The following is a 27,763-nucleotide window of genomic DNA, read 5'->3' on the forward strand; positions in this document are numbered from 1 at the left end:
CGAGCACCTCTTGCTCCTTTCTCGTACTTTACTCTGCTCTCTGCTCTCTTTTCATCAGCCCACCCAACTACTCACACCCTTTCAACTAAATTCTCTCTCTACCTCAGCATATATATACATAAATATATCTGCAAACCTGTCTACTAACGTCATCCTTAATGAACCGTCTACTCATTAAACTCGTATCCTGTCAGATTCGCACGTGAATTTCACTTATTCCCATTACTAGTGGAATCTTTAGGCTCGTCGACCCAATAAAATTTTTATTTTAATTCGAGTTGAGAATTTTAGGAATCAAACGTCAGGTGAATTTTTTTTTTTTTTATTTCTGGTAGAGAAATTCCATTTTTTACATTTAAATTTATTATTTTATTTAACTCTGCTTTTAAAAACGTGATGGTAGAGGATGAGAAATATAAAAGTTTAAAACAAAAGAATCAGATGAGCATGTCTTGGTATCTAAAGTAACTTCTCGTAGTCGTGAGTATAGACTATAGAGTATAGAGGTTACATGTGAAGATGGGCCACGACTTCCGGTGACAATGTCGTCGGGTATCGGACGGATAACCGTTACTTCTCACGGGTTAACTCTCACTCTTGTGTCGTTCACCTGTTATTATCATACTGATTTTTTAAATCACAGTTCAAAAATCTTACTTGATTATTTTTAAATTACAAAATATATGTATTAAAAATATATCAGCATTACAAGTGTCAAAAAAATCATCGTCTAATTAAATAAAAAATACGAAGTTAATTCATGAATAAAAGTACAATAATAAAATAAAAATTTAACACTTTAAATAATTAAATAAAAACGTAAATAATTTATTGATGTTATAAAAAAATAAAAAAAGAGTAAATAAATAAAAATGTCAATAAAGATCTGTCGTTAGATTGTAAGTTTATTATAAATTCAAGACAAATGATTTGATTGAAAGAATCTCCTCTGTTCACGTATGCAAAGTTATGTTTATGCTATGCTAATAGGGTTCACGTTGTCCCGTAATCCGCGGCACGCGATGAATTAATTCAACTATTATTATAAAATAATATATTTCGCGTTAAACGAACGTTTATGTGCCTCGAAAAAATAATAAATAATATCTGATATCAATAAAAATAAAAAATAATAGCAATAATTATTCGGATATTTATATAATAATAATAAATCCTATCAATATTAATGATAAGAATTCCAATAGATAAAAAACAAGAGTCTAAACGAAATAAAATGGCAGACGTAGAACTGGCTTAGCCACAGTACACATACATACACAAGCTTCGGAATGTCGCATCTGCAGAATTTGATTAATAAATTAGTCAACGACTGACCACCGACGTGGTGAGTGAGCAGTTGCTGTGGCCGTTGCAGCAGCAGTTCCCAGTTGAATTACTACTGCACATCCTCATCGAATAATGTCCATGTGAAATCTACAACCTATAGCCTACAGCCGACAACCGACAACCGACAACCTACATATAATACATGTGTCTATTTACATCTATAAAACAATATAATATAATGGCCAACGTTGCATGTGTAAGTCGAATTGAAGTTAAGCCGCAGTATTGTCCGTAGCAACTGCTGAAGTTTAAGTACAAGTTAAATTATCCTGGATAAAAGCTATAATACGAGTGTATATATATACATTTATAGCGTCAGAAATAATCAGAAATATACTTCACCGTGAAAATATAAAGTCGAAAGCACTGGCGGTCTAGCTGGTCTAGTAAAGTAGTTAAGTTTAATGTATAGATATATAGATGTATGGACGTAATAAGCCGGTAGGTGGCAAGGCTGCGTGACGGGGCGATTGCGGAGCCGTGACTAAAATATTTAAAAATATGTATCTTTCTGGCTGGGCTACCGTCCAGTTCCAGTTCCAGTTCCCGGTATGTATGTGAGTCCATGTGTGCGTGTGTTTGTTGTGTGTAAGCCTCTCTTTCTCTCGCCTCTCCATTTGCCGTCGACTCGCCGCGCGTTACTATATTTATTTCGCGTTTCCTTCCTTACATTACATTACATTGGTGCATTAGTTTGACCGGGGGCCCCCCGGAAGTTAAGTGTGTCTGCTACTACTGCTTCTGCTTGTACTGTTGCTGTTGTTGTCTGTACATATTTTAAAAAGCTGCCTCCCAACATTAATCGCCACTATTTATTTTTTCCATCAGCATCACATATGTCCAATTTAAACGTTACTTTATGGCCAGTGTATCTATAAATTAATTAACTATTCATTAAATTAATAAATATACACGGCACATAATTGGAATAAAAAATTTTCTAAATAATGGTTCGGATCTGGAAGGCTTTTATTGGAAGCTAGACCAATCGTAGACCAAAAGCAATAATAATAATAATAATAATAATAATAATAATAATAATAATAATAAACAGCAAGTCATAAAGAACGGCTGTAAGCTGTGAATTATTTACTGCTTTGGTTGACGTGTTGGTTCGTATGTTAGTTGGGACGATTGGTGGCAGTAATGAAAATCCATCATGAGATTTGGGTCAAGGAGAGAACGGCTTATCGTCTTATGACAATCACAAACGGAAAATATTGTACAATGTAGTGAATTAAGAGCCCGTTATGTACTCTAACACGTACACCTGAGTATTCGTTATTGTTACTGAGACGTGATACGCCCTCTGGTATTTCCATCGGCATCGGCATCGGCATTACCATTAGCGCAGCCCCATTAGTCGAATAAGCTCGTAACCTCGGCGGTGTCGGTTTAACACACCAGCCAGACCGCAAACTAGAAACCAGACCATCATCGATAATCCACGGTACCGGGCCCTTGGCAGTACTCGCCTCGGTCTGTGTTAAACCCTCACTCCCTCACTCCCTTAGTCGTATAATAAAGCGCCCATTTTAACCTGACTTACTAAGCTCTGCTATCGGCCCGTTGACCTCCGTCTCCTTGAGTGCAGCCTAACTTTTCACACACTCGCTGTGCTGCTGTGCTCTCCCTTTGAGTAAAGCAGTATATAAATGCTTGTATGTAGTTTTTAACGCTTTTACCATTTGTCTATATATCATTATGTGGTCGGTAGAAACATATGTGACACTCGTAGACCCAGTGTCGGGTGTGTGCGAGTGTGCAATGAATATTCATGATTTTTTGATCAAGCATCGCGGGAAAAAGGAAGTGAGTTCTGCAGGTCGTCAAGTCATTTATACCCACTGGTTTTATAATACTGCCTATATACTACAACTACAACTACTGGTCGTGTCGGAAGTTATAATAAAACAGGCTACAAAAAATAAAAACCTGGCCCGCAGCCCCTAGAACTCGATGATTTCGGGCGCATACTAATCACTAAACGATTTATAAAAAAAAATATACAATAAAACTTTAAATTTGGTATTTATTTTTGTACCTTGGACTAGATAGGCCAATGGAAGAAAACAGATGAATAAAATATATATGAAAAATAAAGATGGTTAATGGCAGCGGTGGCAGTTAGCACGAAAGTTAAATACTAAATACAAGTGTATAAAATTTATAAGAGCTATAAAGAGTGTGTATACATAAAAAGAGAAAAAAAAATATTAAAACCCAGCCCTTATCGTGCAGCTCGTCGTCCCATTCTGACCTATGCATATTCACGAGTCTATATAAAACCCTCTTCCCCGTCCTCTTTCTTGCCGTTTAATTTTTTTTTTATTTTTTTCACGGCAGGTAATGTTCCAGCAGCTCCAGACCTAGTCTTCGTAGACTTTGTATTTATGCTACCCCTTCGTCACCTGTTAATTCCACTCTACTTTAATTACACTCCATAAAATTGGTTTAATGTAAATATTATGGCTACTGCTTCTATTCAATGCGTGTGATCGAGGCGGATGAAAAAAACTAATAAAATAGATATATATTTTTATATAACAATATACGTCAAAATAGAATATATATATATATATATATATATATATATATATATATATATATATATATATATATATATATATATATATATATATATATATATATATATATATATATAATATATGAATGTATACATATTATTGATGATTACTTTCGTGTCTTGGTAAAAAAAAAAGTATTTTTCATTTTAAACGAACGTATGTACGATGAGTGTTGAGCAAAGTCGTATACAATGGCCGCGATCACTTCTGTGTTATGTGGTTGGTCGTCATTTTATATTCTTTGTTTCGGTACGCCGGTCGCGTATTATTTCAAGCAGGAATAAGGTCACGCCAGCAACGACACTCTACATTAAAGTCAACACTATATATATATATGTATATGTGTACGCACGCAACACGCCAACGAAATAAACCGACACAATGGCATTGCGATCAACATCCAAATCATAATCATAAAATATATATGTATATATATTGTTTACTTATTTGTTATTTGTCTTTAGCAAATTAGTATAATTGTAATGCATGTAGACACAGTAGACACACAGCAACTGGAGAAGTAGTTCAATAATATTTAATGTCGATAAAAATATCGTAAAGACTCAATAAAACTTGTGTTTGATTATGACGCAGTCGGACTTATCACACATTACTTTTATGGAGTGTTTGATGATAAACTGACAATAACTCGGGACGAACGATTTAATACAAACAATACTTAGGTTGCTCACGTAGACATGAGAAACGGATGCCGCGATCGATTCGCATCGATTATGTATACTACATCTACTCTATACCGCGGCAACGCAACCAATCGGCATTTCTTTGAAAATTATAATTATTATTTTATTTGTATATGTATTTCTGTAACTTCGTCAAATCTACGTACTGATAATTCATTGTTTGTTGAACAAATAATTGTGCAATTTTTCAAAAAGGTATACAAGGTCAATGGAAATAAGAATGGAAATTTAATGGATTAACGGAGGAAATTAAATGTCTGATGTTACTTTAAAGAGTTTTGAGTTAAGTGTAATGTCGTCGACTGTTCAACTGGTTGTCGTAGATGTCGTCGACAAGCAGATTGAAAAGATGGGTGCGCCGTTGCGACATTCTTTCTCGAAGAAGTCCGATGGCATTGTTCCATCGCACCTTGCTCACGCCTATGTCACGTGGCCCTCTATTCGAAGTGTACGTGCGTATTTTCGAGTTCAACTTTTCTATAACGACCACACATTTGAGTAACTCGAAAAAAAAATATGTTTTTTGATAGGCAATTAAAATTAACAATCGTGAGACAATTAAAAATTAATAAAATAAAACTGTAAACGCCACTAAATCAGCGATAAATTTTCATTAAAAAATAAAAAACCATTTTCTTGTAATTGCTAGTGAATTAAATTTATATTTTTTCGCGAGTTCTTTTCTCATACCTCAAAGTCGTGATAATTAACGTCACGGTCTCTGAACCCTTGGCTGGCGAAGAGGAGAAAGGGGAATTCCGCGGCTCGTAAAACACTCGAGCAGTCAAAGGAGGGTATAAAGGAGAGTAAAGTATATACGGTTGCGTGGCAGATACTTGTAGTTTGTGGGCCTCGCGGGCGCGCAGTTCAGGAAGTGCAAGCCACGTAAAAGAGGGAAACCAAGGAATGGACGACACGAAAGCCGTGACGCTGCCGCCGTACGGATTAATTAGCGATAAGGCTTCTAATGAGCGGCAGGTGAGTCGGCGAATGAACGTGCGCCCGGCCTAACCGCACGCGTCGCACACTTCGTTAAACCTTATTCTTCTTATATTTCTATGCTATTCTATCATATTGATGCTCTCTACTACATCTTATACCTGCAAACATCTACTAGCATCTATGGCTTCTCTGAATATTCACTCGTTAAAAAAAGAGTTTATTAAGAAACAAAAAAAAGAAAAATCTAACAGCTTAATTAAATTTTTTCGCTGATTAATAACCGATTTCAAGCGCCATTTGAATCTTACCACTGACATTTAAATTTAAAATTATAAAAGTGTAATTTAAATATTTTTTTGTATCTAAAAAGTCTAAAATAGGCCATGGTTATTTTTAAACACATTTCGAAAAAGGAAAAAAAATTCTAAAAGATTTTTTTTCCCGAAACTTTACAGTGCCATAAATAAAAATTTATTATCTTTGTTGAATTAAAGTTGAAATAAAAAATTTAGTAACGTTTTTATATTGAAAATAAGAGAACTGTATATTATATTATAAAATGGTTTAGAATATTTCGAATACTCTTTCAATGGGATAGAAGTTGTGTGTATAGAAGAATGATTTATATTTAACGCGATCGTAAAGATATTACTATCGGCATCGCTTCTGTTCTGGCACGTGAAATTGCGCAATAAAAAGTAAAAACATGCCGAGAGAACGGATTATTCCCTGTGGCAATCGGTGATTTTGATGAATTTATGAGCATCGTATTATAGTGATATTCTCAGATAACTGAGGATAAAGTAATGCGATTAAATTTAGTAAGTACGAGACTAAATCAACGGCCTTGCGTCTGATGCGCAAAGGAAGTGCATCACTTCCTACATATTTACTTATACACTTTATTGTAAATTATAACTATAATATAACATCCATTACCCGTCTTATAGCTAAATCTTAAAACGGTATTATAAAATTTATTATCAGCAGCAATTTCAGCTTTGTGCCATATGCCACATTATTCCAATACTAAAACCTCAGTCACATATTGAAAAAACAAACAAAACTACAGCGCGTGCGCATGATGAATTAAACATGCTGATTAATAATTAACGAGTCCATTACCGCATTCTTGTGCTTTGAAACAATAACAAATAAAAGGGACAGTATTTCATAATCATACACTGTTAAAAAAAAAACGGGGTAAGTCTAGGCGGCTTAGGTGTTAAATTTCAACGCCGAAAGTGGTGTTAAATTAACACCGCCGACGGTGAAAATATTCTTTAGAGGTGTTAAGTATTTTTCGGTGTTGAAAGTATTTTATTTTGTGCACGGAAAAAAATAAACTTTAAAAATTAGTGTTTGAAATTATAACCGAGAACCCGGATATCAATATAGGGAATTTTAACATTTCGAGTAATAAATTTATGATACGTGTCGTCAATTTTCTACAGAACTTATAACTATTTTTAAAATTCAAATTGTAATTTTTCTTGTATAGACAATAAATTTTAATATTTATCCTGTAATTATTCACGATTTAATCATTAATGAAAAAATTATTATTTCGAATGGTAGTATTTACTGATCACTTTATCATTATATTACTTGTCGTTCTCAATTTATATAGTTCGCTTTTTTTCTTTGTGAATATTTTTACTTACTCGATCATTAACAGTTAAACACACTGTTTTTATTAATTAATTAAATTATTAGTGATTCAAATGGTGACCGTAAAATTTTGTAATTTTGAAGTACCTTACGCATAACATAAATAATTATTCAAATAAGTATATAGCAAAATAGAATCTTCTCCAGAAAATATTCATTAAACTTTTATATATTTTTTTTCTAATTTCTATGCGTGAATTTTTTTTACACCGTTTTAACACCGTCAAATTACAGCTGTATTATTTCATTTTAACACCACGAGGTGTTAAATTGAGTCCATTTTTAACAGTGCTGTTTTTACAGTGTAACATTAATTTATAAACGTTGGTTGGGATTATTTACCAATGTATTTATGTATTTTAGGCGTGTTGGATTGGTGATGTTCGACGAAGTGTGATAGCTACTTATTAAGCATTTTAAGCATTTGGCGGCTATGGCCTAACGCTCAAACCTAGGTCAGTTTCATTATCTTAGTGTGCTGTTGTGTATACCGGGGCAAACGAGAGTGAAACGGAGAATCGATGGGGCATTAATAAACATGAAGTAGAAGGGGTCCTAGTGATTTTACGATACTCTTGTATACATATATAAATATATATGTGGATGACAACGTAAGCGCGTGTGGTTAAAAACTCCAGTCCCGTTACAAAATATCAAAAATTTTAATTTTTAAAATTAATAGAAAAATAATTTCTTTGTGATAAAAAACTTGTTCAATATAAAAAATATATAATTTTTAAAAATGATAGCTCATAAATTATAATGAATACGTGAACATAAAAAAAAATTTATTGAGCCATAAAAATAAAGTCTAAGCCCCATAATCTTTACAAAATGAAGTTAAATCAACTCATTCCTATTCATTAAATGTGCCAAGGTCGTGTTTTAATTACAACTTGCACACATTACGCACGTTTGGTATTTATAACCTGCTAATGTAATGTAATTTAATGTATGTAACGTAATAATTGAGAGATAGAATCTTCAGGCACGTTAATTAATCGGTGGAAGAAAGGAAATGCCTTCGATCTCTACTATACTCCTTATTTGAGTATGCATACTTTATTATTTATATGGAGAAAAGATATGCACATATGTTATAAATTTTATGGAGTTTATAGTTTACTTTCGTTAGAAAAATATTTTATTACACCGTACTTGTGAAAACGTTAAAAGATAATTTTATTTTCCTATAGCAGTTATTAAAACTGAAAATTTTGCAAATTTAGTTGATAGTATCTAAAAAAATTATTTTAGAACTTGAAGTCTCTACTTTGACTTTTAGTGCATAATCTTATCGAAAAGTTATCAGACAAGAGAAATTTTTCAAGCACTTTCTGTAGTAAAAAATTTCTGCTGTCATCTGAATTATTTGAATAATAAAATTCTTAGCACTCCCAGTTTGTCTGGCTTTTCCAACAATTAAAATATTTGATAATCGAAAATAGATTGAGTGTATTCATGAATTTATTTTAATTTGAATTTTCAATAATAATTAAATATTTTTTTCTTTTAATGCTTTCAAAAAAAAATCTGAGAAACAGTTGACCCTGTAACAACGCCAAAACTTCCCGCAATTATTACTTGAAAATTTTTGAGCTCAAAAAACTGTTAGACTGCTAGAACATACATTTTACTGAAAAAAAAAAAGAAAAAAAAAAAAAAACATTTTTGTCGGACGATATTCTTAGAACAAATCAACTGATTCGAGCGTTCTTGGTGGTAATCGAACGAGCTCACTGAGACTTAGAACTGATTATATTTTGGCGCGAATTGAACAAGTGGTTTACGAGTTATATGAAAAAAAAATTTTTTCAAAAATATCTTTAATTCTTATTTTTCATAAACCTTGTAAACTACATGACCGATATACTCCAAAATCTAATCAATTTCAAGTCTTAGTGAGTCTTTGAAATTGCCGCCGAAAACGTTCAAATCGGTTGATTCGCTCCAAACACATCGGACAAAAAAATTTTGCAAAAACATACACACGGACATCCATCCAGAAATAGTCAGAATAAGTTCCCAGGATCTCAAAACATCGACATCCGATTAAAACTCAATTTTCGAAAATCGGGCCAAAACCAATGGGTTTCCTTTTTTTAAAAATTTCCAATTTTCATAGCGGGAAGTTTAAAAATTGCGAATATCCATTTACTAAATACTCAAATAATAAAACATAAGATCATTGAGAGAGTAAGAAAGCACGACAACTGTGAATAATTGAATATGTTGATTGGGCTGATTAGCTTGAGATTATTCAAACTTGTTGTTGTTACAATGTTCGAATGCCCGTGCATCTGATATTCTATACACAGACATATCAAGCTACTTATGTTCACAAACTCTGCATAATACAACCACTAGCGATATATATGTACATATTACAGACAAGAGTGTAAGCAATTGGTGCATGTGCCAAGCAAGAAGTAATCTAGCATAGCCTCCAAGGCAAAATGTACACGTACATAAGAAGTTAAAAGGCTATCAATTGTAGATCTCAACGATGGCACGCCTGATAAGATTCATTCCACACTCCAGTGTAATACTCGATAGTGTTATTCTAACTGTATATACATGAATACATATATAATTCATTTTATTATCTATATATAATGCTCTTTATGTAGTTTTAATGCTGTTACACTTACTCACGGCTGCTGAAACAATGCGCTTTTAATATAAACGCAAGGTTACTCTAGTATGATTTAATCGATCATATTTCTATTTCATTGTATTTTTTTTCCTTCTTCCCGTATTTTATTATTTTTATTTTTTAATATTCAGCATCGTAATTAATTAATCATCAATCCCCATTTTTAATTATAGTTATTATCCACTATATAGTGTATAATTACCGCGGTTACGTCGGGCACATTGAGAATATAAACATTGAATTTAAAGAGTTAAGTAAGTGTAAACTTTTCTCTAAAGTATAATCTTGATTTAAAATAAAAATAAAAATACTATCAATTTAGTAGGATATTAATATTTAGTATTATGTAGTTATTTTTTATTTTTATCGATAAAACTCCAACAAAAGTTTTAGATTTTGTTCGTATTATTATAGTTTTAGTTGTAGTAGCAGTAGATTTAAGTTTATGATGGCAAGCGAACTGAAGACGAGACAAAGAGGATAACACGTAAAAAAAAAAAGTTGAGCCGTAAAATCCAAGCGAAAGCCGGCAAAAAGCCGTCGCGAGTATATATATATATAGGTTTGTATCGAAGTAGCATTTGGAGGATAGAATGAAAGTAAAAGAAGTAAAGCGTGTGTACGGCATTTTATGTATTACCTACGTGGGGGTTGGACCCTGACTTGTAGTTGTCGTAGTTATACTGAGGGTGTTTATGGGTTTATTATACAACAGCGACGGGTATCCAGTTTGCTTATACGGACACAACGAACCAAATATATAGATATATAGAAATATAGATATACTTACGTATGTGTAAATGGAGGAGGATGGTTATTGGAGAGGACGGTGGCATGGTGGAGAGCAAGACGCGTGGCGCAAAAGTTCTTTTCCTCCATGTCCATCTCTTCTTACACATCGGCGACCACCATTGTCGTTGCTCGTCCTCGTGGTCGTTCATGACAGCAACCAGCAGCCGCACTCTTTTGGCTATAAAAAAAAATACCCACGGAGTGAAAATAAATCTAACCAGACCACCTTCGGCGGGTGATAATAGAAACGAATGTGGATAAAAGAGCTAAAAGAATATACAGAATAACAAAAATAAGTGGCATAAAAATTTTATAAGGAATATGGCAAATTGAATTTTTAAACGTTTATGAAATAGAAAATTAATACAACTTGTTAAGTTTTGAGAACTTTTTTTTTCTTAAGCCAATTAACTGAAGAGGTCTAAGTATTTTTTAATGCCGCAATTAAAAGAATAAATAATTATTTTTTTTTCAACTGGTTAAGTGGTATACGTTGGTGTATTTCGCCACATTTATACAATACAATATTATTCTTTATTATTTAAATTTTTTCTCAACTTCTGAAATTGAATAATAAGATTTCATAGTGGAGAATTTAAACGGAGTACTTTATGTTGACGTAAGAAGAATAAAAAAAAAAAAAAAAAAAGTTAAGAAAAAATAGTACTCGAGCTCTCTCCCTACAAAGTCGTCACGCTCCCCATTTTCTTATTAACTTCCCGTCTTATCTGATCGAGGGTTACCCCTCTTGGTTGAGTTTTTCTCGCGTAACATCCACACATATACCGGTACCATACGCGCGTTCCACTATACTCGTCGAGCGTAAAGTACCGTGAGATACATGAAGCGTGGTTTTTCCTACGCTCTTGAAAAAAGAAAATATTATTGAACATTCAACGAAAGAAGTCGGTTGGCTTGTACCTTTACCTCTACCCCTACCTCTGCTTCCTACTCTAAGAAATATCTTAACCTCAACTTATCAGCGTTATGGATGGTATATCAGAGAAGTTAAGACACAGAGAGTGAAATGAAAGCGAGTTGGGGCTGGGGCTGGGGCTGAAGCTAAGGATCAGAGGGATAGAGACTCTGAGCAACGTTGAATGCGGAAGAGAAGGAGGATACAGAGTCTAAGTTTATTGCGCGAGTCATCAGTATCCATAAGTGATGAGTTACCTACACTATGTTGCCTGGCACAGCCCAAATGTGGTCTTGGAGGTCTTGGAGGTTAGCAAGCGTCTACGGTGGAAGGGTGAGACAGAGTAGGTTTGGTTAGGTAGCCACCTGGTTCGGTAGTTCACCGCATTCTCTCTTGGATGGAGGGTTTCTCTATGGCAGGAGATGAGAAGCGGGGGCGGATAATATGGTCTCGATGCTTCTTCTCCACTGTGAAGGATGAACCTTGTGGTTAGAGAAAGGCACTGAGATGTAGAAGGAAGCTTCTGCCGTGCAGCCTGATTTTCTTAGGTCAACGTATAATAATCAGGATGTGGTGGCTGAGAAAGAGAAAGACACGACGTAATCCCTTGTAATGTTATACAGTATGTGTGGGGTGACCTGATCTACGCTCTTTGAGGGACGCTAACTTGTGGTTGACTGCAACTAACTGCTAACTGCTTGCCTCGTTACTTTTTTTTTATTTACTTTGCTAAACGAGCTGCCAACTTTCAAGCTGTCTGTTTGTTTTTATTTTTAATTAATGAAAAAAGTAAGTTGTGATGCTGTACGAATTGTGAGATTAGTGGATTTAAGTGATGAGAAAGCAATTAAGGGAAAATGTGCTACATAAGATGGACTGTGACTACTTATATAAAGTGAAAAGGACTTTTCCTTGAATTTATGTTATGTAAGCCATACACTTGAAAACTTCTAGCTGTCTGATGCCACATTACCAATTCTTTTCGTTTAAGTTGTATCAGTTGTGAAGCTGAAAATACTGAGTAACCAATGTTACTGAGCTCCAGTCAAGCAAGAAGATGACCGAGGGCAACCGTGAGAAGCGGAGAAGAACCAGCTGAAATATAGAAGAAAAAGGAATTGAACTAAAGTAAAGTACAGAGAGATGATGGTTATATATATAAGAGAGAAAAAAGGTTCCAAGTGAAGACACGGAGGCAACGGGGCGAGATAGAAAAATTGCCTCGATGTAAAAACATGAGGATCGTTTCTGCCGTCCACACTCAATAAAACGACCCCTGGCTCAACTAGATACGTTCGTTCCCGTACTCTAGTAGCATCTGAAAAATAAACACTCACACACATGCACAGAAACTCATACTCATACATATATCGCGAGTCTCGGCAGGTCTTCCAGCGAGTGAGCAAGGAGGGTGATGGTCATAAGGGGTGGTTACTTTCTGAGGAAAAAGATGCGAATCGAGTGGTCAGCTATCGAAATGCCCTTAACTCACTCTTTCATATTTTTTTATTTTCTTTTTTTCATACAACTTCTTCCAACCCCCTGGGAGCGAACAGCATCAACGGGCAATAATAAAAAATATACGACCGGTACGATCAAGGCTTGTATGTGCCGGACTATACCACTCGCTTCGGATGCCATCGAGAGCACCAAATTATACACCGAAGCCGGTTCTAAGTGATCGCATTTCCACATAGACGAGTTACCATCCCCATACCACCGCAGCTCTTACTCTCTTATACTTGTGCTTCTTCTTTCGGTGGTTCTTTTTTCGTCTTCTTTATACACCACACACGAGACCCAATATATGAAAGACTGGCCAAGAGCCTCGACCTTCGTGCCACTCAGTCCCAGGCACTAGGAAAAGAGCTTTTGCCGGAAAAGAATATTACCTTCCACAAAAAAAAATATATATATATATACATATATATGTATATTAGCTGTTATGCCGGAACTTTACGATTGGTAACTCTACTCCTATCGGCTTTACATCATCCATAAATATATACGAATATTTAACGGAATTGAAGTAGTTTAGAAAAATGCACCACGGCCCTTTATATTTATTACCGTAAAACGCTTTACGAATAAATGTATTGATATTTTACAAAGGAAATTCAAGTAATACCAGTGATGGGCTTTATAGGATAATAAATACATTGAAAAATAAATCGATCATCGAATCTATTGTCTAAACATTACACTACAGAAAAAATAAAAATAAACGAGTCATTGAACGTATAAATATAAGAATTGTGAGGAAAAGTAATACTCGAAATCTGTGGGAAGATCTTGACAAAGGGAAGCTTCATCTCGTCCTAAAAATATCCTATTTCCATTTTGCAAGAAAATATGATCCATTCGTCATAATATAAAAGTTGCCATGACAGCGTTATCTATGGCCATTTCCTGCACCCGCGTCCTCCACGCACAGATATAAGAAGAGTCACTTGTCACAATACCGGAGGTAATGATCATTACTGAAGAAAAACCAGAAGAAAGCTTTATCATCCTTATATACACGAGAGTTTATCAACCCTCGTGAGGAATAAAATAATGATGCTGATGATGATGAGAAAGAAAAAGTGGATATGGGTAACGGTAACGAGACAAACGGAATAATGTTTTTGTGGGTAAAAATAAATAAAATGGTTTTTTTTTATATTCGGACTGACTATGATAGCAAAAATTTTTCGTTGCCCAGTAAACCAAAATGGCTGACTTTAGGATCTCTTAAACTTCTTTACTTGGGCTTACGTGTCGTAATAAATGGTAATTTAAAACAGCGAGAACTAACAATTTCTTTCTTTATGTCTTTTATTTTTTTTCTCCTCCTTTCCCTTATTCTTTTACTTTTTTTTCATTTTATCTTTTCACTGGTCTAGATCTTCGGACGTTTAACTGGCACAAACTCTCGACTCGAATGAAGAAATGAGTTTCGTTTATTTTAGTATATAGTGTAGGGTAGTCGAAATTTTCCGGCAACATTTTCTCTGGCAGAGGAAGCGAAAGATGTTGGCTGCCTCGGTCGGTTAGTTGGTTTGTTGGAGATACAGCGGAGTGAGCTATGGAACACCAGCCGGCAACGTAATATAAGAGATATGTGCACTGGAATAGCATTACCATTAGAAGAGATAGATATAGTTTAACAGTGGAAGAGCAGATGAAATGAGATACTGCGGCTGAATCATGCATGAGTCTCGGTAAGGTGTGCGATTCGCTACCACTACCATCTCCTATACCTAGTAGATCTCGTGTCTTTCTGTGGCTCGTCCAATCTCGTACCCACGTTTTACTTTCATTCCATTTCTTATTCTTATACTTCTTCTCTTTCTTCTTCTTCTTTTTTCTCTCTGCTCCAGCTTCAATTTCTTCTTCTCTAAAGACTAGTACTATCTTGACTGACTATTATACACTTTCTTTCGGTCTTATCCATATCTACAGCTCCATCTGCTCCGATGAGAAAAGTGAATATGCTACAATATTCAAATGGCTCGGGCGTGACACTTTATTAAACGTGTTATTTGCATCGTTCCCTCCCATCTCGTGTGCTCCATTTCTATTACAGACACAAAACCATCTGACAGCATTCACCCAGCCAGCATTTGAGCTCGAGAATAAACTGAGATGTGTCAGACGTCATAAGTGGGCGATCATCGCGTTGATTAAAATTTAAACAGAAAAAATACACATTTTTATATTACATTTGACTATCTTACTAAATATGATAAAACCTTTTTTTTTAAATTCATTTGGTGAAGATAAAAATACAAGGAATAGATTAAATTTTTATGTAAGTTATTATTAGTTTTATATTCAAGAGACAATTCATCGATCTTGGGTTGATGACCAGTTCACTATATTTTCGTCATTTTTTTTTTTGTTTTCCCCTAATTAATTGTTTTATTTTTTATATTAACGTCTGATAGAAATAAAAATTTAACGAGACAGAGAAGACAGATTGCGGTCTTTGGTGGGCTCTAGCAGCAGCCACGGTTCCATGCACGCATTATGCTAATTTTAATTTTAATCTCAACGACCCCGTGGTCGGTCCCCACTGGCGGTTACTGCCGCGATGGCTCTTTTGCTCACTACACTGGAGACTCCGACAAACTCGGCAACACTCCAGTCACAGTAGATAACTTTGTACTGCTGTGTTTACGTTCGCGAAATAAGCCGCCCACACTCTATATAAATAGTCTCGCTTATCCTCTTTCATGTCCTTTAAATGTATTTAAATATTTCTCCAAGATGTAAAACTGAAACTGTTAACTAATCTTGATACTTATTGCCCCACACAAAAATTAAACTCATAATTATTTATCTTTATTAAATGATATAACTATAATTAAATAAATCTAAGATTTAAAAATATGTAAATGTCATTAGAGAGGTTCGGAAAATAAATCCGGATGCATCTCTGAAGTTATAACCAAGCAAAAGATGCTGGTTTTCTCACGAAAGTAAAGTCAGGGGTAGGAGCACTTATGCATTTATGCATTCATATTTTCGCGGTGACGGCGGTTTCCAGTGGTGCAGAGTGAGCGTGCGGTTACTTATTCGACGCGAAGAAGTAGTAGTCAAAGTGCAAAAGAAATAGAAAAACTTAGCTGCGCTACTCCGCGGTCTATAAGAAAGTCGAGGGTTGAAAAGCAACCACGACAACTACGACTACAAAACTGAGTGAGGGAGGTGGGCGCAAGCAAAGTTACCACGGAATAATAATAAAGCCTTCGTTTCTTCAGAGCTAGTGAAAATAAAAAATTTGAATACATGAAATGTAATGCTGAGCTTTTTCCACAAGACTCTTACACTTACGTTTTAACTAAAAGTAAATAAAACTTTAAACCGATAAAATTATTTTTAATTCCACTATCAGAGAGATTAGAAATATTATTTTTTCAAAATTTTATTAGTCTATATCTAAACAATTTGAGGTTATCTGAGTCGAAGTATCAGATTGGCATGAAAGATGCATGAATTTGATGAAATCGTAAGGGGGTTAACGGGACGATGATGAAGAAGACTCAATAGAGAAGGCGATTAAACAAGTACGGGAATAAATAAGGAAACTAAAAGAAAGCAGATATTGTAATATCAGGAAGAAGGAAGAAATACAAGGAAGGAAAGAAGGGTGCCGAGGTGGGCCAGAAAACGTCAGTTGTGGCTCCGCCTATATCGGTACGCCGGCGTGCGGTGGTGAATACATTTAGCCTGGTTAGTTTACAAATGAATACAGCGATTGAAGCAACTTATAATATCAATGTACTTTGGCTGTCTCGCTTGCTCGCTTCGCGGGGCGCCGCTACCCCTACCGTCCGCAATATATGTATAGAGTCTGAGCGGACCCCACACTGTCTTATCCTACTTCTTCTTCGTCTGCTTCTGGTTTAGTTCTTTATCCTCGTCTTAAACATTAAACAACGTCTCTCGATCCCCTTCTCTGTTGAATCACTCGCGCCCGTTTCAACTCCCGGCGGGCCCTCCATACAGAATGGCCATATTAACTTGATAATTAGCTCGGTTATACGACTTGCAGATGAGGAAAGACTCCGGGACGGACGTCGGCTACCCCTACCCGGGGTTGCCGGTATATTCCTTACTCTGACGGTTCTCTTTCTCTTTCGCTCACTATTCTATAGCATGCCACAGCTCAACTCTGCTCCGTTACTTGGATGAATATAGAACCCCCTTAGTTCGTATTCCTCTCCCTGTCTGCCAGGAACCTGCCCTGTCTCTCGTCGTTCTTGTGGCCTCGTCATCATCCTCGTCTACGTCGCCGCTACGAAACCAACATAGTCCACAACGTGTTTTCCTTCTTTCGTACCAAGTTCACCCTTAACTCGCTAATAGTTATAATACAGCACTCGGACTGGTGCTAACAGTGACTACCGTCTTCTCAAAACCACACTAATTTCTGATTGTATTTATTAACACAACATTCCTACTCGGGTCCTAATGCTCTCGTTTGGTATCGTGCGTACTCGGATCTTTGTGTTGGTAACTTACCATTTAAAATTTTGACGCCATTTCCCGTAGTGCATTCTTATCAAGACAGTGCTGTGGTGAAGACAAACTTCGTGTTAATTGTTTATTCGGGAGTTGTTGAGTGTTTTGAGTTGTTAAAGACGTTAGTTATAATTGTTGTCAGACATATTTACTTTTAATAGTAAATTCCGTGTGAACATAACAGGTGGCGCTTCATGGCCACGTGCAAATCACGTGACTCCTAGAGGAATCATAGTGGGAGTAACTGTCAAATTTACTATGAATTGACCGTGTGACGTTCAAAAATATTTCATTTCTGATTTATTTAAGCTACAGTGTATATTTTTTCATTATTATTTTTTATTTATTTTACTAACGGGCTCATAGAATTTCTATGAAGCCAATGGGAAGCCATTTTGTGTCGCGCTAGTGCACCACAGCGTGACGAGTAAACTCTTCACGGTGACTGACCTCGGAGGTAGGGTGTACATTACTGTTTATCCAGACTACGTCATTGACCACGTGGTACTAGCATAATGGAGGCTCGAGTGCCCGTCATGACAAAGAAGGTATTCCAGGTACTATTGTGTGTTACTGTGATAGTGTATCCAGAATATTACGTGCATCAAATGATTCTGAGAATGCACGAAAGTAGTTTTGAACCTTGATGACAATTAGTGATGATAACCAATAGCTTTTTTATTTTAATTTATTTAACAACACACTGCGTTCTCAAAAATACTGGTAAGGTGAATCGCTCGCGACTTTCGACCATCCGTATACTCGAGATTGAATACAAAGTGAATAAAGTTGAGCTGAGCAGAGCTGAGCTTGAGTTTGAGTCTGAGTCTGCTGGATGGTATTATTGTATACGTGTATGTTGGCATTCCGTGAGATGACTGGCATTGAAAACTACCTTCAAGAGTCGGCCGCGCCCGCCTCTGTCGTGCCCGCGACGATCAGAATACCGACGAAGATGGCCGCCATATTAGGCTCCCCTTCTCACACAATACCGCGTCGTCCTCGCCGTCGCTTAGCTCTTGTGTCACCGAGAGTAGGTAGGTATAAACTTGGATCTCATCGCAGATCCTGGTATACGCCTACGCGATCTCGAAAACCTACCGAGAAAGAATGAGTTAAGTCAAGGGGAGGATATCTGCTGCTAGTGATACCTTGCGACGATCTCTCAAAGATATATATAACTAACAATGACGGGTTCTGATTTACAAGCTCCGTCTTGAATTTTTTTCCTCTTTTTTTCATGAACGTCTCCGCACGTCAAATCCACGGTATTATTTACTCTTTTTTTACTCTTTTCTGCACCCTTGATCTGCCGAATCCCTAAGAATTTTTTACATTGGAATCTTCGGATGACGATGACGATGATGATGAGGACGATCATGATAACAATGAGGAAGATGATGATGATGGTGCTGGTGGTGATGTCGATGTAGAAGCGTGAACATTCGCGGCACGCGTGTGTGTCCGATAGGTAGATTTATCACCTTGTCTCAGATGTGGACTCGGTTGCTCAGTGATAGCTTGAATGTTTCTCGATGAGACAGACACCAGAGAAGAAACGATGCTCGGGAGTAAAAAAATAAAAGCTAAATAAATCGAAGAAGAGGATGAACCACCCGGGGTATTTCCAAGAATGTGCGTGCCATCACGTACTACGACAAGGTTTTTACAAAATACTAATCTAAATAAACCAACAGTCACTGTCTATAACGCGATTCACATAAGAGACGTATACTGTTGCCATACCTATGTATTTATATGAATTTATTCCGGCAATTTTAAATAAATACACTGTATACATACGGCCTAATCATCATTTACGATAATAAAAAATTTCTTCATTGCTATCTCGCTAAAATATTTCAAATTATTTTATTTCGTTGCCTAATAAAATTACCAATTCTTATTGTATTGTGTACATAAAATAACATATTTCGCGACAGTGAAAATTTAATCAGCGACATAAATATAAAAATAACAAAAAGTAATTTGCGCAGTTAATAAACGTCGGTATGAAAAATTTCGGGTGTAGCGGAGGCTCACATGAGAGTTTAAAATGGGGTGTGGGATACATCAGCGACTTGTGTACTGTGGCACCTGTCTCTTCACGGTGCTTGGATACTTTAGTTTTCAGGGGGTTAAAGAGGCGAACGAAAATATAATGTATGCACCCCTGGTTAGCGTACTGAGCTGATGGATGGAGTCGACGAACTACACAGCACAGTAGTTAGCTCAGAGCCACCTGAACCTGCAGGCTGCGTAGGCCTACACACAACAACACCATCATCATCATCTACACCGGCTGTGTGCTCCTAAACTAAACGTTTGTTACAGCCGCGTACTGTGTGTTTGTAAATATATACATGTACATACAGATACCTTAATGGCTAATTCATTTGATCCGACGGCAATACCACGTACTTACTAGCATACTGCCCGTACACCCACAGCCGGACGGTTATAAGTCTCACATAATAAAACACGCCAGCCCGTCGGCAGCCTCAAGTTCGTTACTTCAGTTACTACACCACGGTGGTGACAAACGAGCACATTTACAGCTGCTGGATATCCATAAACTTTCTCTTTTTTAAATAAAACCAAAGCGGGAAAAAAAATAAACCATCTATTTATTTGTAATTTTATTCTCCATAGATTTCCTGTACAATCTGTAGTCGTACTTAAATTTTAAATCTATTTATCTGAGGTTAACATCATGGAGTATGAAGTTAAGTGTGCAATTAGATGATAAAATTCAAAAACGAATGAAAATGATTCCCAGGATTTGCTTAGTACAGAGTAAAAAAGAGCTACTACAGGTTGTGTGGATGAGTGGATCAGGATTTCTCTTTGTTTTGATGACGCTTTGACGATTACTCTAACAGCGAGTCCTAGATATAATTATATATATATATATAAAAGTCGAGGTGATTATTTTCATTACTAGTAGACTCAGTAGTGAATGCTCTGACGAGTGGAGAAGGATGAAGAGCGTCGATCGTTATCATATGCCGCTTCCCACTGGCGTCTGATGCTCATACACACAACCAACTCGTCATCGTCGGCGGCTTCAGTTGCTTAGACTATTCGTGTTTTTTTCTTAATGATTCAAGCAATTAGCCACGCTTAATGCTCAGACTTTATTCTCATTCTGCTAATATAACATCGTTGTCGTAGAATAGTAGTAGAGCGCCATTTCCCGGGCTCTCTTTGCTTCTTTCATTTTATGTACACATATACAATAATATATATATATAACTATTTACAATATGTATGGATATGTGTATATATATAATATACTGTATAAATTTGTTAATTTTATTTATTCTACTTGACTATTACGACGACACTGATTAACAACTATACGCGTTGTTTTCTACCTGCCGAGTCGTGTCTGCAATAATATAAAAGAATGAGTAATATACTTCGTTGTGGATTATTAATTTTTGAGAATTTTTTATTAATATATATACGCAATATAGAGTATATTTTTTTGTTGTAGAGGTAGAGATCGGTTGTGTTTTAAGCTAGCACGCGAAACAATCACGTCGGGAAATGGCCGGCGAATGATAAACCTCAGCAGTAGCCGTAACTGCTACAATTCTGCCACAGCAACAACAAAAATATTACTAATAAATTTATTCCATGACGTGGGGTGTAATATTATTGAGGTGGAGAGCGCTTTTAAATGTTTATGGTATTATATTATAGTATGGTATGCCGTACACACATAAGTCTTAAGATAGTTATGCAACTTACGCGAGGGAAATATAATTTATACGAGGGAGTATAACGGTCTTGTTGATTGTTACCAAGAAATACCGATGCTTGTACTACACACTTTATTTTGCGATCCATTAACTTGATGATAACATGATACTCCATGTATATTTGATATGGTTTTTTTCTCAACAATTTAATTTTATTTTCAGCACACAAACTTGTGCGTGATTTAATGCAATGTTGTTCAAAAATTTTTCAACTGCACAATTGGAAATTTCGGGTGAAATTCAACACAAATTTTTGTGTTGATTAGACATTACGTTTGTGTTGATCTTCAACATAAATTTTATGTTGAATAATTGAACACAAAATCTGCTATTTCAACAGAAAATTTGTGTAAATTTAATAGACGTCATGTTAAAATTAATTAATAAATATAAGCGCATAACCTAACCTACTCATGTATACTGATCTAACCTTAGTACAACTTATGTCGATTTACCAAACAATTAGTTCGATTTTCAGTGATTTTTCTAAAAAGAGCCTGATCATAAAAGTATGAAAGTTATCTATGATTATATTTAATTGAAAGTCAATTAAAATTCAAGTTTCCACGCAAACAATGCTGCTAAAATGCTTTACTTGGTTATAGTAATGAAGAATCGCGCGAGAGTTTTAGCTAAGCGACACAAATTTTGTGTTGATGTTCAAAAAACAAAAGAAATGTGTTACATTACCGATTTTCTAATCATTTAACATAAAAACTCAGCTTAATTCAAATAACACAAACGGTTTGTGTTGAATTAACAGATTTCTGTGTTGAAAATCACCATAAAAAATTAAACCAATTAATTTTTTAACACAAATACACGAAATTTGTAACAGTGCACTGTAAGTGAAGGCAATGGTGATCATTTATTTTTAAAACTCAGAAACAGAGTATATGTGTGTCGTCTGAAAGCGGATTATAGGACGCACTCTTGCCTGAGAAGCCTTACGCAAAAGCAGCTCGGGAAAATTCAAATCGTGAGCTGGGTCGGATCTGCGTCACTGCAAGGGGGTCGTGAGAGTTCAGAGTGTCATAAGACCGATTGTCGTGATGCTGTTGTGTCGTCGTACCGTCAGAATGAGTGACAATAACAGAGCATGAAGAGTCGCTGAGGAGAAGTAAAGCTGGTGTACACAGTGCTCTGCTTTACTTCGCATGCTACTGGTTTTATATATTTTATATACATATATATAATTGTATAGTGGAACCAAAATGCTGTATACGCGACTCACGGTATTCTACTATGTGTATTGTTATGTTAACGCCTCCGGAGTAACAATCGAAACGGGTACAATAGAAGATTCCCTCTGGAGGTTTTATGGAAAGACGCGCTACTCGCGGATAAAGAAGAGGCTCGGGTGGGGTGTTATCGTATTATCGTTTTGCGGCGCCTCAATGTCCGGACTTACGTGCGTTTTATTTCTCTGTGCTTTACTTTTTTTTGCGCTCACATATATATACATATTGTGGTTACGTGAAATAATATTAGAGTGACCGGCAGATTTATTCAACACTTGGTTTTATTTTTATATATTTATTGCCTCTCAATCCCTGTTTACTTATTCATTTATTTATATTTATTTATCAAGATTTAATCACTTATATATTTTACCTAATCATATTCAATCAATCACACCACGAAATGTATGAAAACAAAACAGTAAAAAAAAATCGGTCTGTCGGTTAACCTTGCGGGACAGCTCAAAAACTTCCCGCCTATTTCGAGCTCCTGGAGCTCGAAAAATTGTTGTAGATACATTTTCGAGCTCTTCGAGCTCGAAAATACTTTTATATGCCTTTGTTTTCGAAAAAACAAACGTCAAGATCTCTTAGAAATTCGATTTTCGAAAATCGGACTGAAACCAATAACTTTCCGAATTTTTGAAAATTTGCAATTTTCTTAGCGGGAAGTTAAAAATGTAATACTTAAATAAAATAAAAAAAAATATATACATTAAAAAAAAAAAAATGAATTGGCAAAATGATAAATAGATCGAGTGATGTTGAGGATCAAAAGAGATTGCGGAATTGGCTCTGAAATTCGGCAATTTCATCCCCAGTACAATGAGCAACGGGCAGGGTGTTAGTTTGGGGCAACACAAAACTCTATTTTTCTCTCTTCCCCTGTCTATATATACAAGCAACCCCCATGGAAAGCATTGAAGAGCCGGTTGGGTACCGGTCGCTCGTGGCCGAGCCACGGATGGATGGTGAATATGCAAATGTAATTGATATTACTTTTTAAATATTCCCCAGTCTCAATCTCTGGCATCTTCGTTTATTTACATTTATCCTCTCTCTCTGATTCCCATGCTCTGGGATTTTTTCTCTCCCTCACCGTGGGCGCTTTATTCGTTTTCGCCAACGCAGGAGACAGGAAACACTGAGAGGGTGAGCCAGCCGGATTTGTACACTTAATATACACACTTCTCTTACACTATAAGTGCCTTTTACCCCGTTCGGGGCGAGATGCTACAATCGCCTCCAACTTAGTCCCCAACTCCGGATAAGTTAAGGTAATTAATAAGCTCCCTAAAACCTACTTAGAGCTCATGCTTGTTTAGTAGCAGCTATCGAGATAGCTGTTCTTACTACCGTTAACAACTATTCAAGAAAAAAAACATCTATAACAATTACTACTTACATTATTACTGCTACAGCTTGAATTAGAGTTCTTTTCTTCTAAAAATTCCCAGTACTTATTTAAACGCTAATTAACTCCACCCGAGCCCCACAGTCCACCTGCAACAGTTAATCGTGACTCTTACTTTTTTTCTTTCCTTATGCTTCTGCTATTAATACTATTACATTACATTAAAAAATATAAAAAAATTGCGTTTATCCACGATGACTTGCTTTTTTATTTCCCTCATCCAATCGTATTTTATGTACACCTTCGTACTCTGAATACTAATCAGCAATCAAAACTAAGAATAGCAATTACTAAATAAATTATTCTTACACTATTGCAGGAGGGGTCATGAGAAAATTTCACTGGCAATTAAATATTTCGATTTCAATAATTTATAAAATAATAATTTTCCCGCGCAATTTACTATTAATTTAATTGAGTTAAAAAAAAAACCCCGCACATTATAACGTCTTTTTCCGTAGACTGTTACGTAGATCGTAATTTCAAGAGGAGCATACTCCCAACAAGGAAGTTGTTATTGTTTGTACAATAAGTCTTGCAGTAGCAAAGACAAAAACCCAAAAGAATATAAATATATTATAAACACACATACCTACTGGTGTATGTAAAATAAAAAGGTAGAGCATTATAGTAAACACGAAGGCGTTGGACATTAATTTCCAAAGAGTATCTCTTTGGATTCCACAGGCTTGCACGCCAGCCAGCCAAATCGGGTATGTCTTGGCAACTTTTATTTTATCCCGTGTATAACACTCTTGTACGCGACTACTGTTAGTGCATGGAGTATCCAGTGTAGGATATATAGTATATAGTATGGAGGATGCTGGATATTGGATGTTGGATGTTGGAACGCGTGTATATGCATGCACCAACCAGTGGACTCTTTTTGGAGTGGATATAAATCTTGTGGACATTATTATACGCATATCAGGTCTGTGCATGTGCTAGCACTGTACATTACAAGGTGTCTACACGAGTTTATATGCCGTGTGTGGCGATGAAAAATAATTCGACGAAAGGTGGCGAGCCAAAGTTAAAATTTTTTTTTTAGGTGCAAGTATGCATACATGTATGTGGATATGCGGGATATAATATAGTGTATACTATATATAAGGGTGTTGGTGATAAATCTTGTTTGTGATCCTGGCAAATCTTAACTTATGACGAAAACAGAATGATGTTTAATGCTAAATGTTAATTTAAAATTATCGTGATTAAAATTAAAAGGGCTGACAGATGATTGTCACCCGCATGGTTACACTGGCGTCGTGCACACACGGTAACCTGTCTTACAAACGTCAGGACTTTTTTTTAGCACTTGTTTTAGTACAAGGTAGATACAAGCAAAACAGTTGAGCTGAGCTGAGTTGATGAGCATAAGGACGTTTCATCAAACGAGATGTCGTTCCCACGAGACATTAAAGAGCTACTGGTCCACACGATTACTGAGTGGATATTTTCTGCAGAAAAAGTACTTTCATCACGACGATAGACGTAATGTGGATCTCTAGAGATTATTTTCTGGATCTTGTTCTATCTAAGTCTTTTTTAGGTCTCGAGTTGTGTTGTGTTGTTTTTTTTTTTTTTTTCATTTTTTTTTTGTGCCAAGTCCTATTCCTCCTCCGCGGTCTATTCTTCAGCGTTTATATCCTCCATTGGAGATACTCCGACGAGAGTCTTTTTCTTTGTTTGGGCTCTTCTTCTTTTACTTCCGCGAGATACTCGAAGCTCTGCATGAATACCCCCGGGTATTCGTGGCTGCCAATAAGATTTATGGTAATCCGTTTTCGTGAATAATTGGGTGTATGTAGATACAACTGGATTCCGTCCTCTTCATTCTCTTCCTATCTATACATATACATATACAAATACATATATATTCATAGTATATATACTCTTCTGACTTGGTTGTACGCTAACGGATTCCTCTTGGAGTCAAGTAAATTGAAGAAAAATAAACTCTGCTGTTTTTATTTTTTAGCTCAATTATTTAAACCGGAAAACGTTTTTCAATTTACAATAAAAAAATAAAAAAACGCGTAAAATCAATTAACAAATTTCATACTTGAAATTTATGGCGCTATAATTTACTAAGAGACATTTAATTTCAATTTAAAATAATAACAGATTAATATCATTGATAAGTGTGAAAAGTGTGATACAAATTGTTACAAATGAGCCCGTATGATCCTCACTGTACTTGCAATTCAATAAAGTTATTGTCACCTCGCGTGGCAACATACACGCACTTATCTTCTGTACTTTCATACTACTCAGTAATAAGAGTTTATAATAACAGCCGACAAGTTATTAAACACAGTAATTATACCCGCATCATATATTATTCGTAAAACTGTATCATAACAAACCTATCATTATACAACATACCTATTGAGTATAATACTGATTGAAAATTGTATCAGGACCATTGATCATTGAACAAAAAAGCCTGCTTCGTGTATTGATTAATGAGATTTTTTTGACACACACTTCAATATGTCCTTAGCAATCAGTAAAATATAATGAATATATTCAGCTAAGTGACCAGCATTTAAATTTTGACTGGCAAATCAGGTACTGCGTGCACGCACTCAAGTAAATATACATATATATTTATAGATATACATATACTCAGAGGTAAATAGTATATGTAATGGTGAAGTTGTGGAGTTGCGTGCTCGTTGTAATTATGAAGTTGTTCTCCGTAGTTACTAGTGATGGCGAATCCCCTCATAGTTCGATGGATACTACAGAGTAGATTTTATATATATATATATATATATATATATATATATATATATATATATATATATATATATATATATATATATATATATATATATATATATATGTATAGGTAGGTAGGTTGGTTGGTTGGTTGGTTTATATATATTTAAAGAGTAAGGTATTCGGGCCATGCTGGTACACAGAAAGTGTATATGGTGTGTTCCCGTCACACCGTTGATTTCAACGCCAATTAAACACCCGCTTGTCAAGGAGACGGCCCACGATTCCCTACGATTCGTTGTCGCACGCGATGCGTTGCCTCCGTTATTATTACGTGTCATTGCCGCCCACGTAATGGCGATGCTTTTTTTTTTTTTTTTAACGAGGATACTAAAAGTCGTTCATTCGTTAGTTTGATTGCTTTCTTTATATTTACGATAAATACGACCAACAAGTCGTGAGTAACGTAGCCAATTATTGGTAATTTTTATTTTCATTTTTAATTACTTCATTATTCCACAAGTCTTCAAGATGTGGGTGTAAATATCTGATCTTTTAATTTGCTAAATTATAAATAAACTTTCGGATAATTCATTTAGCTGGCACAGGAATTTTTTTTTGTTTTTTTCGTCGGTTGTTGGACGGAAATGGCAAGTTGAGAATTAGACGGTGAAAGGAATGAGAAATAAATAAATATATGTATAGATATATATTGCTACGTTATAAGTTGTCCTTTTGCGTTTTGTAGGGACATTATTCATTTAGCCGAATCGTGAAAAAAAAACTGTAGACAGGTTTATGTACAATAATGACGACTATAAACACAAGAAAAAATAAATAGACGAAGAAATAATAAATAATAAAATATAAAATGAAAATAGAACAAGATGTTATAGCTGACGTCACGGGCTACACGCGATTTCATACAGAGCTGATGACCATTCGAGTGTAGATAGTGTTTAAGATTTAGAGAGTTTAAACGAACCGAG

General features: G+C 35.6%; 1 long non-coding RNA gene across 1 annotated transcript in view; it reads right to left on the reverse strand.

The window, feature by feature from the left end:
• Nucleotides 1-24,130, reverse strand: part of LOC106693732 (uncharacterized) — a 45,859-nt gene extending 21,729 nt beyond the window's left edge. The window contains exons 1-2 of the long non-coding RNA XR_001345234.1: nucleotides 24,039-24,130; nucleotides 10,699-10,878 (exon numbers count right to left, since the gene is read on the reverse strand). This is a non-coding gene — a long non-coding RNA (uncharacterized LOC106693732). The remainder of the gene's footprint in view (nucleotides 1-10,698; nucleotides 10,879-24,038) is intronic.
• Nucleotides 24,131-27,763: the final 3,633 nt, after the last annotated feature.

This window comes from Microplitis demolitor, chromosome 3 (genome assembly GCF_026212275.2).
Source record: "Microplitis demolitor isolate Queensland-Clemson2020A chromosome 3, iyMicDemo2.1a, whole genome shotgun sequence".
NCBI classification, from domain to species: domain Eukaryota; kingdom Metazoa; phylum Arthropoda; class Insecta; order Hymenoptera; family Braconidae; genus Microplitis; species Microplitis demolitor.